General features: G+C 39.0%; 1 long non-coding RNA gene across 1 annotated transcript in view; it reads right to left on the bottom strand.

Moving 5' to 3' along the window:
- Positions 1–13192, bottom strand: part of LOC148186038 (uncharacterized) — a 38721-nt gene that overhangs the window by 15484 nt on the left and 10045 nt on the right. Inside the window, exon 4 of the long non-coding RNA XR_015775430.1 lies at positions 10908–11011. This is a non-coding gene — a long non-coding RNA (uncharacterized LOC148186038). The remainder of the gene's footprint in view (positions 1–10907; positions 11012–13192) is intronic.

The raw sequence follows: 13192 nt of genomic DNA, 5'->3' as shown, positions 1-13192 counted from the left end.
AACATACATTTGTCAGTTGCTTCTGAAAAGCAGATGCATTGAATTTTGGAAGCCAACTATCCTCCAAGGAGAGAAAGTTCATCATCTCAACATCTGATCAATATTGGCATTCAACTGTATATATATATATACATCACTGAAAATGAATCAAGTAAAGATATATTGTATAATCATACTTCACCAATAATAATGAAACAATCATAAGATGTACAGTACAGTGCAAAAGTCATGGGCCACCTTAAATTTTATTTTAGCAAGGTCATAATTATCCTAAATGTTTATTTCTGTTTAGTCTCTTTACTAAAATACAACCAGAAAATACAGGAAATATGTGCACAGTACAGTAGCAAATATTTCAGAATGAAACAACTTCAACAGGCTAAAGTTGCAAATATTTAGTGTAACCTCCCTCTCCACTCAGCATGTCTAAAACTCTCCTGGGCAGACAATATGAGATTTTTAACACAATTCTTCTTTGCATTTCCACCAGGTTGCAGTCAAGACATAAACAAAACTCAATATTGATTGTTTGAGCTTTCCTTTGTTATAGCTGTACGTTTCCATGTTTCACACTAAATATTGACTTCAGTCTAAAGAACCCATTTTGTTCTGACTTTTTTGGTGTTTTACTGCACTGTATTCTTTGTTTGTATCTTAATAAGGATACTGAGTAATAAATATATGTATATACAGTATATCCTCATTACAACTTTGCTAAAGCAACAAATCTATGGTGGCCTAAGACATCTGGACAGTATTGTATTACAAGCACAAATCCTGCAACTGGAACGCATTTGTTCATGTATTTGCACTCATGCATCTCCGTGCTGAACCAGCTTTTCTGTTGGTCGGACTCTGACATCACGTCAATCAAAGTGCCACACACGTACAGGCACATCTGCACCATAATCGATAACAGATGAGTGCGTCTAAGCCTCTGCATCTTTTATTACCTCTGCTCTTTAAGACCCATATGGTTAAACCAAGGCCCAGAGAAAGGGAGTGGCTGGCTCTTTCGTCCAGGATGTCGCTCACACCTAAAGCTCAGTTTCACCGTCCTGAAGTTTAAACTTAAAAGAAAAGAAAATCTACAGACTGACAACAGCTGCTGATATGCATTTTATGCCCTACAGGAGAAGGTCTGACAGGATAAATCAAGAGAAATATTTCATATTTTGACAACTTAATTCTTTGTTAATGTATAAGTACGAAATAAGTAATGAAATCAGAAATATTCAGGTATGTGAGACTAAGTCAACCACAATAATGGTGTATGTGATATAATTAAAAAGAGCTTAGTGGTTGCTTTGAAGCAGCGAGGCGTGAACCATACTGGGCTTCTGAGCATCATCATCAAGCTCTTGGCAACACACCCCAAAAAGTCATTTCCAGTTGTAAGAGAAAGCATTCACCATGTTGCACTATATCATACACAATACTGTTCACACAAATTAGCTGGAGTGCCAGCCAAAATGACACTGACTAAACTTAGTTTGTTTGTTCCCCCATATTAAATTAGTTGCACATCTCCCAGTGCCCAGAGACAGGGCCTAACAATGCAGGGAGAACGGCTGAGCAGATATGAATTAAAGATAATGCCAAGCCACGGCACGTCTGTCTCTGCTTGGAAACCATCTGGACGTTCAATATTACATCCTTGTCTACACTTTTCGCACTGATCAGGATCAAAGTTTCCTGACAGGTCTTCATGATGCATCACACCCAGATGTGGTTAGTGGCTGAACGCATTTGTTGAGGTCTCACTCCAATTCTGAGCAGTCATGCAATAGCCTTAAAAGTCATCACAGCCGGAGCAGAGATAAAAGCGTCTTCTAAAAATGACAGAGACATCACATCAAGCTCTAATTTAATCAAGGCAAAAGTTGGCTCTGACACTGAAAAATATCTTAACCAAGATTATCATTATATCAGTATTACTGATTTGGCCGTTAAGTTTTTCCTGTCACGGACGATTCATGTAAAGACCACAAGCATATCTTCACTATCATGTGATCTAACATGTTGTGATCCTATTAATAATCATGTAGGCTCAGCATCATTGCACTGGACTGGTAAAGTCAAATTAACATAATCACTGTCATCATTAGCATAATTTCTGTGCTAGTTTGTCTGTGTGACTTACTGTAATGTATAGCACAATAGAGACACCCAACAGCATGTTACACACTGTGGATAATAGCAAACCACACATTCTTATTGACCTGTGAGAGACCCACACGGCTCACAGAATATAAACAAGGATACACGCGACACCTTTACACACATACACATATACACACACACACACACACACACACACACACACACACACACACACACACACACACACACACACACACAGTCTGAAGCTGATTGTACCCTGACAGCTTCTGCCTTGTTTCCACATAAGCACTGCCCTCCTCTGACTGTCCAAGGAAGTGCATACAATCAATATGGCAGCATATCTACTCCTCATGACTGTTCCAAGTTATTACACTCTCCAAAGAACTGACGACTTCAAGATCGGTTTTAGTGCTTGTCAAGAGGGCACAGTCGGTGTATGAGAGACCCCTCCCCATTCTGCACAAGCCCCCTATCCAGTGCCATTTGTTGTTGGACTGCACCCCTTTGGCAGCGGAGAGGAATCACTTCCTCAGAACATGATGTGGGAGGTGTTCAAAGATAGACGCTGACAGAAATCTGCTGCCGTTGCCAAAAGCGCTGGCATTTCTACGACACAAGCAGTGACTCTGAGACGGATGTGATTCGATCAGATAAATGTGACAAATGTGTGAATCTGGACAAAAAATAGCAATCAGATTAAATAAATACGAGCTAGAGGTGGGTATAAACAACTTGGAAAATAAGTCACAGTATGTTGCTACGTTACAAACAAAATTATCCTTCAACAGAAAAAAATACATTCCTGTTGCCAGCATAGCCTTTTGGTTCAGTTTTTACTGGTGTTGTTGTAATTCTAGGCTCAACCAGCTGGTAACTACATGATACTCAAAGTTTTTTAGCCAAAAAAAGAAACATTTCCATCTTTTTTAAAGACTCTACAAACTGCTCCTGAGTGAGATTCAAACCACAAACACCATCTAAGCAGAAAGTAATTAAACTCCCAGTAGACTCTAATCAGCATTCACGAATGGCATCAGCTCAGAGTATGATATACAGTACAGGCCCTGTCAAGGTGATTTCTCACTGCTCACCAGCTCCGCCAACAACTCCCACCATGGCCACCTCTCTCTCACACACACACACAGCTGCTGTGTGCTGGTCCCTCCCAAATTAATACCCACAAGTGAAACCGTGACCTGCAGAAGGCAGCCCCGACCTGCCGTCCCAGAGCTTCTCAGTGAATCCACCCCCCAGTGCGTGGCTCTGTCTGTCTCCCCCCTCCCACCCAAGACTGAACAAGGACAAGAGCTCGCATGGGATGAATAAGATAATCACTGCCACAATATGTTAAAAATGTGTTAAAGTGTGAGTTTGTGTGTGAAAACATCAGTGTATTGTTTGCTCTACTAAAAAAAAAAAAAAAAAAAAAGCATTGTTTCGATTAACTGATATACATTATAATATGACAGCAAATTAATCACCAGCTGTGAATGTGAATTGAATGTCAAGTCTCTGCTAACAAAGCAACACCTTCAAATTAATTATTTCACACTTGCATCATTTAATCCTACATTTTGTCTGGTTAAATCTAGACATGTTACAATACCATTTTTTACTTCCTGATAAAAAATTCTGACACCTGAACTTTAGCATTTGGCAATACCGAGTACTAATCCGATACCACTGTGTGAAAAAATAAAAAATACCAGCTTTATACGACTAACCTTGTATGGCTGTGAATAGGGTTCCAATGAGATGAGATTTTTACAATAAGGTAACTGAGAATCACGGTACTACAGTTATTGTTATTAGCAGTTACAATGACTGTTGAATAAAAACATTTTTTTTTTGTGGTTGACCAAACGTTTTTATAACTATAATTGAAATTTGAAACAATTTTTAAAAAGTGGAAATGGGTCTAAGAAGTTTTACTTTCGAAAATAGCTAAAATAAAGGTGAGATTCTCCATCCAGTTGTGTTTTTTCAATACCACAGATAAGTACATGTACTAGATATGATAACCGTCAATTTCATCCCACAGTATATCCTTGAAAACTCCTTTTGGGCAGTATTGGAGGCATTTCCAACACTGGTATTGGTATTAGAACAACTACTTAAATCTGTAAAGTATCTGTTGCAGTATCTGCAGTGGTGGAACGTAACTAAGTACATTAACTCAAATACTGTTCTGAAGTATGAATTTGAGGTTCTTTACTTGAGTCTTTTCATGCAACTTTATACTTCTTCTCCTAATATTTCAGAGGGAAATATTGTACTTTTTACTCCATTACTTTATCTGAAAGCTTTATTTACTTTTCTGCATAAAAATCCAAAGAAGAGTTTATAAAATATGATGTTTTGTTACTTAAATTAACAGTTTATACAAGTACAGCTTCAGCAATTAGTTGATTAATCGATCAGTAAACTCTGGGGGGCGGGGGGATTTTTTTTTTCTATTTTTGTATGATTTTTAATTTGGGGGTATTTTTTCTCATTTATTTCTAATAAAAATAATTCTTCTTCCCTTTTTGATAATTTTGAGTTTTTTGGGTGTTTTTTTGTTTGTTTGTTTGTTTAAGATTTGTCTGAATTGGGTACTTTTACTTTTTAAGTACATTTTCCTGATTATACTCATTTACTTTTATTTAAGTACAACTTTTAAAGCTGGACTTTTAATTGTGAGAGACAATTTTCACAGGGTGGTATTAGTGCTTAGGAACTGCATACTTCCTCCACCACTGGGTATCTGTGAAGGACTGGACAGCGGTTGGACTGCAGAGCAAAGCAGGAAGTAAAGGGACTCAAGGCCAGAAAGACAATAATGGACCTTGTCTGTACAGTCACCAAATGGCTACTGCTTGGTTAGCTGTAAGCTCCATTTTGGGACCTTTGGTTCCCATATTTAATTAAAAATCCATTATCACCTCTCAGCATAGTGAGCAGCACTTGAGCCCATACTACCCAGACCTGCACTCTTAATTGGTCTTAAATGGCTAAATTTCTTTTCATGCAATCAGTCTTCCAGTTCTCTAAAAGGAGAAGTTACGGAAGAACTGCAAGTAATTTAGAGCTAAAATGACCGTTCTCGACCAGCTACTAGTGTTACGACAAATAATTCTCAAACATCAGAGTGTGCACACGCACACACACACTACACCAGACCTTGTGGCAGACCTTGCTGGAAAACTGTTGTTTAGGTGGTGCATTAATATTCAAAAGGTGATGCTGCCAAAGCACCTTGAGCAGATGCACGCTGGCACACACTGATGGCCTGAGTGAGGAGCTGTAGAGAAAACAGTACAAAAGAGAGAAGGGTTTACACAGAAAGAAAACACAGAGAGAAGATAAAAATAAAAGATTGAGGCATGAAGGAAAAATCACAGCTACAAGTTAAGTAAAGAATAAAAGAGGAAAAAAAGGGAGGAGAGAAAGATGTGCTCTCCTTCACATCCCAGCGCCGCTCTCCTTCATTGTTACCTCGACGAGTGCGGCCAGGCCCCAGCTCCCCTGGCAGAAACTAAGTGGCTTGCTGGCATATGGTGTAACCTCCATTTGAGTGCTAAAAGCTGGATATTGTTTTTGTGGAGCAGATGTTGGCGGGCATGGCAAAAGGCACAGCTGACTGGGCTGCACAGCTGGGAACGGTGTGTGTGACCCACATACAGGGGGAGCAGTAGTCAACTGAGAGCCACAACCTTAATGGAGAATGGAGAGCAGTGATATGAAGTTTGTCTCTCTATTGTCTTTACACGCATTTAGTTGAAAATGAAGTCTGTTTAGCATCGCTTTTTCCACTATTACAACTATTCGCTGATAGCAGGAATTTTTCCAAGTGGCTATATGACTTTTGCACCCCAACATTAATCTAGAGATCATGTATTTTAATCTAACGCCTGACTCACGATGTTGTGTCAGAGAGAGGCCTCGGTCAGGACACACAACCCTGAAATAAAGTATAATCAGACTCCCAGATTGATAAGGCTTTATTTCTACCACTTTAATTTGGGGAGTTTTATTCAGGCTAATCACAGCAGGATGGAAAACAACCTCAGCTCTCTGTGTGCCTCCGAAAAACACAGAACCATCATATTTTAAATTGGAATCAAATGAGCTTTCATGCCCAGATTTGAGCTAATGAAAACGAAACGAGGACACTTAAGAGTCCTGACCGATTTCCCAAACCCAGAAGTGTCCCGATGCCAAAAGTGGACAAATGAAGATTATGCTGAGATTATAATAAGGATGCCAAAGCCATTATCCAGTCTACTTTGACAAATGTTGTGTCTTTCTGTGAGCAGATGGGACCTAGAGTTTGGGTGGGGAAACAGGCAGAGTATCCTTCACCCAGTTGGCTAGAAAAGACCAGGATAAACGGCAAGCAGGGACACTGTCAAGACTCCCAAATATTGCATGTAATTATTGTTTGAGTGCTTATCTCCGTCAAATACATTAATTTTGCTGTGCTTAATGAAAAATGACTTGTTAAAACAACAAATACTATTCAGAGTTATTTCTATTTAATGCAAATTTGTCACTGTCTCAGGAGTGTTCACAGCTGTTGTGATCATTTTTATGTTTACATTAAAAAAGACAGTTTATAATGTCGGTAGGATCTTAACTGTCCCTCTGCTCATCTGTCAATCAGCCCCAGCCTGTGGCCTCAGATTGGGCAGAGCGCTTTGGCTTCAGCTACTTAATTATGAGAGTGTTAAATGCCGTATGTTGTGGGCTGGAGCAAAACAAACTGACCATAGGCTGCAATAAAGGCTGTTTCCCCCGGTGAAAAAGGATTAGAATGGCCTGTCACTCAGTGGGGTCATGCAGTGCGGAGACACTACTTAAAAAGTCATTTAGAGCATTAAGATGCCCCCAGTTGGTCCTGCGATCAGGAGAAAAAAACAACATGCTAAATAAAACAACAAATAAATACTAAGCATAGCCTTGAGGCAACCACTGTTGACCACTATTTTGTTTTGAAGTTCTGAATCTGCAAGGCTTTGGCGTGTTGAATGCTGATCTCTCATGGAGGTCTCATTAATTACCAAGTGGTTTTCTTGACTGCACACTGATTAAATCCACCCCTCAGAGGGAAAGGTAAAATGTGGGCAGCAGCTTCATGTGCACTTCACCAGTGGGAATCAACCTTCCTGTGGCAAGGTTTGGCTAAATGTACCAAGGGGCTGCTCCTGACCTTAGAAAAACACTAATCGGCCCAACAAAGACAAACGCATATCTCAATTTTTACAATGCAGATGTCCTATTTGAAGTTCGTCCCTGAACAGAGTGGAGCTGAAAAAAATCACCTGCAGCAATGTTTGATGACAGGGACAAAATGAAAACAAGCTTCTCACAAAGTGATCCAGGGACTCTGCTGTAATTACCAAACCATTACCTTTGATTACTGCTGTATTTAGTTTTCACTGCATTTATTATTGTTTCACAAGGAGCTGTTGAGACAATTCCCTGAAAAAAGCTCTTCCAATACCAATATAAAATTACTGAAACAATTTCCCAATTATTGCCAACTCAGTCATCAGAAGACGATGTTGGCATTGTATGTTTCTGCAAACCACAAATACATTACATCTGCATGTTTTATATTGACTAAAATGACATAGCATATGAGCGGACTTTGTCATTGGTAGGTGGCGAGGATGGTGGATGGCGTGACACATTGTCAGGCATCTGCCAAGCTGAAGACCACTTTTTGAGACTAACAAACAACAAAACAAGTGTTTTTTTGGCAAGTCATTGCGGTGTTTCTTGCAGCTTTTTAATTCCCCAAACATGAGTATTTTTTAGGAATGCACTGCTTCCCTTTTTTTTCAGCAGTTTCTCCGCCCCCAAACAAGGATGTTTTTTTCAAAGGAACTTGTCACTGTTTTCAGCAGCTTTTTAGCCCCCCAAGTTAAAATGTTTTTTGGGGGGCTTGGCTCTTTTTCCAGCTGCTTTTCACAACCCAAAAATAGGTGTTCTTCATCAACTCATCACTGATGTTCCAGTGGGGACTGTGCCACAAAAAGTGGGTTTTTTTTGTTTGTTTGTTTTTATACTGAAATCGCAGCATTTCCTTCCAGAATAGTGGCATGAAAAGCAGGACAATGCTGCTTTTCCAGCAGGCATTGTGTGCCTAAAACTGGGTATTTTAAGCCAAAACATGATCTTTTCCTAACTATAACCAAGTGATATTTGTGCCTAAACCTGACTTTACATTAACCAAAGCTCTACTGAGAGGTAAAGATTCATATAGGCCTACACTTTTTAATAACATGCAAATGTACCATATCAATGGTTTGCAGGGCAAATAATGGCAACATTTTTTCTGGCAATCTGGTTGCTTACAGATATCACCTGTTTTCACCCTTTAGAAATAGTGGCATAACACTCATAATGTTGCATGCTGTTACCAAGATCAAAATGACACCCTTCTAAGCTCTCCATTTTAGAGTAAAACAATCCATAATTCATAAACTGAATGAATCAGAGGGTCCGGGGTTAGGTCTACAGCTTCAGCGGTGGCGTGACTCAGGATCTCTGAGGTTGCCTGACAGTAACACTCAAATGGTATACCTCCATATAATCTGAGCAGGTTATGGAGATTATATCCAGGTTACTGAGCACTGCTGCTGCTGCTCTTCACAGAGGCTGGGAGGGCAGACTGAGTGCCGCCGCTTTGACAGAAGTTATGAATACAGATCGGACCTCATAACTGACAGGCCTCACTGATGGAAGCTCGGGGCCCCTGGGACTGAGCAGATGATTTGACAGGGAGCTATAGAGACCTGCCTCTACAGAATAGGTGGACAGCAGACAGGTGAGCACCAGCTGGTGAGTGCGTGTCTATGCAGTATGTGTGTATGCAAGAGTTCAAACAGGCAGCTTACTTCACCAAAAATGTATCTATTACTTTTTGAAATCCACGTGAACATCAGCATAAATTAGATCCACTGCATATCACATTTAAAGCTGCTTTCCCTGTTACTCCTGTTATATATTCCTTCCAAAAATAGTGGTGAAGAACATCAGGAGCATCAATGGCAGAAGTTAAGTTTGCATTAAGATGGACAACAATGAGGGCAAAACAGCATCACTGATCTGTTTTTAGTGGTCATTCTGAGGTCTAGCTCCACTAAAAACACAAAAAAACACTGTCCATTCAATTGACTTTTTTTGGCAGTTTAGATAATACTTTCAACTGTCCTGCTGTTATTACAGACATGTGACATGAACTGGCCACAGACACTTGCCTCGTCCATGTATTCACTACAGTGAACAAGAGATGAGATAAAAAAAATTAAAAAACAGTTTTAGCTCATTCACCCTTTAAGTGTCTACTGGATGAACTAAAGTGACAAAAAAAATCTTCTATTTATATCAAAATCTAACTTTGACCTTTAGAAAAAGAAAAATATTACAGTAGTCATTTATATAGACATAGATATACATCATCACATTTTTTAAGAAGATATCAGTTCCCTCTGTACCAGATCTCGAACAAGTAAGGACATTTATTTTATGGTTTATGTGTTTGTTAATGTGTGTTTTGAGCTATTCAATTTAAGGTATTTAGGTGCATTTCAATGTTTTTGTTGTGTTTTTTATCAACAACAATAATTTCCTTTGAATGTTTAGATGTCTAGATGTTTAATTTGAATAAAGTATATTGAATTAAGCGGTACATGGACAAACATCATCTTATTGTATAATTCTTAATACTTTATTTTATGCCATAAAATATTTTTTCTGCCTTATGTTCAACACTAACATAGTGTTTTTAACAATAAAATAACATTTTTGAGTTACACAGAAAAAGACTAGCTTACTGTGGTTTTAGTTACATCTTCCCCAGCATACCTGCATGTAGCAAATCAAATGTTCCTCTGAATAAACAATTTGAAACGTCATATTATCTAGGGGTGCAATGTTTCTGAAAATGAGACCAATACTTTGAGACATGTGGCCTTGGCATCACCTGAATGTCATTTAGCTTCTTCTCTCCACAGTGTTAAGCAGCTTTGCATCACGCAAAAGTAATACCTAACGCTTAAGTGTTTATTGATATGTTTGTGTGATTGTATTCATTGAGTCCTACAACAATGACTTCTTGTATGAGTTTTAGTCAGTTAGCTATGTCTGCTTTGTATAAAGGGCAACTGCAAGCTGCAGTTTAGGAGTTAAAGTGTCAGAGTCTTATGATGAAGAATTACTGACATTTGAATTATCTTTTTTTTTTTTCTCATTACAGTATGGCAAAATTTAACTTATACGCTATGAATTATGGCCAATAAGCCACTGTCGAATGTTTCCAAATAAATCAATGTGCCGGATACATTCAAAACCCTAAAACCAGGGTACATACCACACTGAATTATGTGTACACCCCTCACATTGTCCTTTATTGTAGTCAAATATTTTTCCTACTCAACACTTGATAGTGTTGCATATTGTTTTTGAATGTGGTCCACAAGTTTCTCTATAGAGTCAGCGTTGATGCACTGTGGCAGTGTGCTGTGCTGAGAGTGACATGCTGATTCCTGAGCTTCTGCATGAGTCAGTCCCACCCTTCCATCTCGCGAGCAGGCCTCAGCCCTCACGCCTCATATCAGCCTGACTTTGATGGACACATGCTCCCTCTGTGCTTGGCAGGACGGTCTTTTGAGGAAACTCAACAAAAACGGCAACAGCGATTGGGTCGACACACACACACGCGCCCCCAGACACCGACTCCCAAAAATCGCAGACATGCACTTACATGGTCAAACACATACAAAAAAAGCACAAACCTTTATTTTGTCGATGGGTGTTCATTTTTATCGTCTTGATGAACTCCTGAAAGACGCTTCAACTTCAAAACTTGCGACAAAGCTGCATCCTTTGGGGATAATGTCTGACAAAGAAAGCAGAAAAGGAGTACGTTTTCTGAGTTTCTTGGACAGTTGTATGTTATCATTATCATTATAACGTCATAATTGTAATTACTAATAAATCAATATAATTTATTCTACAATAACTGTAAGGTTATACATTGTTACTATAAAATGATCAGCAGACTATAAACACTTGACAGCATAAGACTAAATGGAACGTAGGTCAATCATGTGCTCAAGATATAAATACCAACACATTACCCACAATGCTAAAACTCTTTACACTCGTTATTCAGCATGGCGGCACATTTGACTGAAGCAAGGTCTACTCCTTTGCCCACAGACAAAGGAAGTCCTGCACTACGTCTGTGTCAGTCTGCTCATCCCATTATATCCACTCTGCTGCTCCCAGTCATCAGCTATGACGAGCCTTCACCTGAGTTGACAGGTGACTGTCCTGAGGCAGAGCAGCACCCAACAGGGGAGCCTTAACCTGCCAACTATCTGTCAGTCCCCCAAAACCAGCTCTGTCATGTCATCTCCTCCATGCCAATCACGGTGACACATCAAGTTTGTGTCAGGAAACAGTGTTGGAGATTACAATCTAATACAACATTGCCCTGAGCCAATGGGAAGAACCAGGCAATTATTATGAGACAGATATGATAATGTAAATGTTGGCAGGCCACATGCAAATAATTACAAATACAATATTTTTTCCTAAAGCTTTAACTTTTGGTATAATTGCTTGTGCACTAAGAAGGAGGGGTAAGAACCCAAGAGGGCACATTTCTGAGAAGATGACAGTCTTGAAACATGATCAAAAAGGATTTCATTTAGGTATCATGTAAGATTATCCATTCATCCCCTTAATGTGAAGGGGAATATTGCGATGGCTGTTAGTATAATTTTATAATTTTGCAAAACTATGGATTCTTACAACCAACAACAAACTGCTTTAATAATTAACGTTCTAATTAAATACTCCATAAAATCTCTGTATCCTTCTGAGTATCTGTGTGTTAAAAAAGTTGCTCATTGAGCCAAATCCACAGAGAATTATCACCCAACTCTGCAATTCCACTCTATTAAGTGTTTTAGTGTCTTTCAGCTCATTGTTTTGGATCACTCTTACAACTCTGTTATTTTCAGATGCAGATGTTCAGCAAAAATGCTCTTAAACCCCACTGTACATTTTCTGCTCCACACCAAAGAGAAAACAAACAAAGTTAAGCCCCATTCCCACTGCGCGAAAACTGCGCTAACATGTGACTTTTGTATTTAATGGGAGAGTTTAAAATCCACATAGACTCTCAGGTCAAATGACTCTGCAGTAATCACTGGTATTTATCAGCTCCACCTCCGATCGGCTTCCATCCACCGTGATGAAAATAAAACACCCAGGTGGGTGTGCTAATTTTAGCACCTTTGCTGGCGCTTTGTCTGTCCCTGCCTGAGCAATATAAGAATACAGTTCCAAATTAGTCAGCACAGAGAAGGAATGACAGACCGAAGTAAGAGATATAAAAAGGATCTAACTTGTTTTCCAAGCTATCCATGATGTTGAACGTGATTCTCTAGTAAAAATAAAAATAAACGCACAGAAAGGCATACTCTTCTGCTATTGGGTCGTAAACGGCTCTGGCATACTTGCAATGGGAAAGGAGTCTATCGCCTGTGTTCAGATGGTTTTGCTGTGCTTAAAAAGCCTGCGAACATGCACTGATTTTGGTGGAAAAAGGGTATTGGTGACTATCTATGAACATTGAGGAGCATTTATCCCTTAAAGAACCAAATATTTCTTAGCTGCTCTATGTGTAAGTAGGCAACTGTCTACTAATATGTTTGCATATGAGCTTAAAAGATTCTTATAATGTTTAGAGACGGCTTCCTCTAGGGTTGCCCAATATGTCATTTTTTTATCATCATTGTGATGTCAGTTTGCGCAATAAACACATCGAGAAAGACTGCAATATTGTACTAAGGAAATTTTTAAGCAAGTTCAAAGAAAATATCAGTAGAACAGTGTACTTTAAAAGTAACTATCACTTTTTCACTGGTGCCTTTAGTTTTACATTTCCAATAGAAGAATATTGGACATTTTTTTAAAATTATTTTTTAAACACCCTTTTTTAATTCAACATGCAATTTGTTGTATGTAGGCAGTCCAGTAAAAGCAACTGAAAGGCAAGATTTAGTAA

The sequence above is a fragment of the Plectropomus leopardus genome, chromosome 21 (genome assembly GCF_026936395.1).
Source record: "Plectropomus leopardus strain MGB_pleo_1.0 chromosome 21, ASM2693639v1, whole genome shotgun sequence".
Lineage (NCBI taxonomy): Eukaryota > Metazoa > Chordata > Actinopteri > Perciformes > Serranidae > Plectropomus > Plectropomus leopardus.
This window is presented reverse-complemented; position numbering and strand designations above follow the sequence as displayed.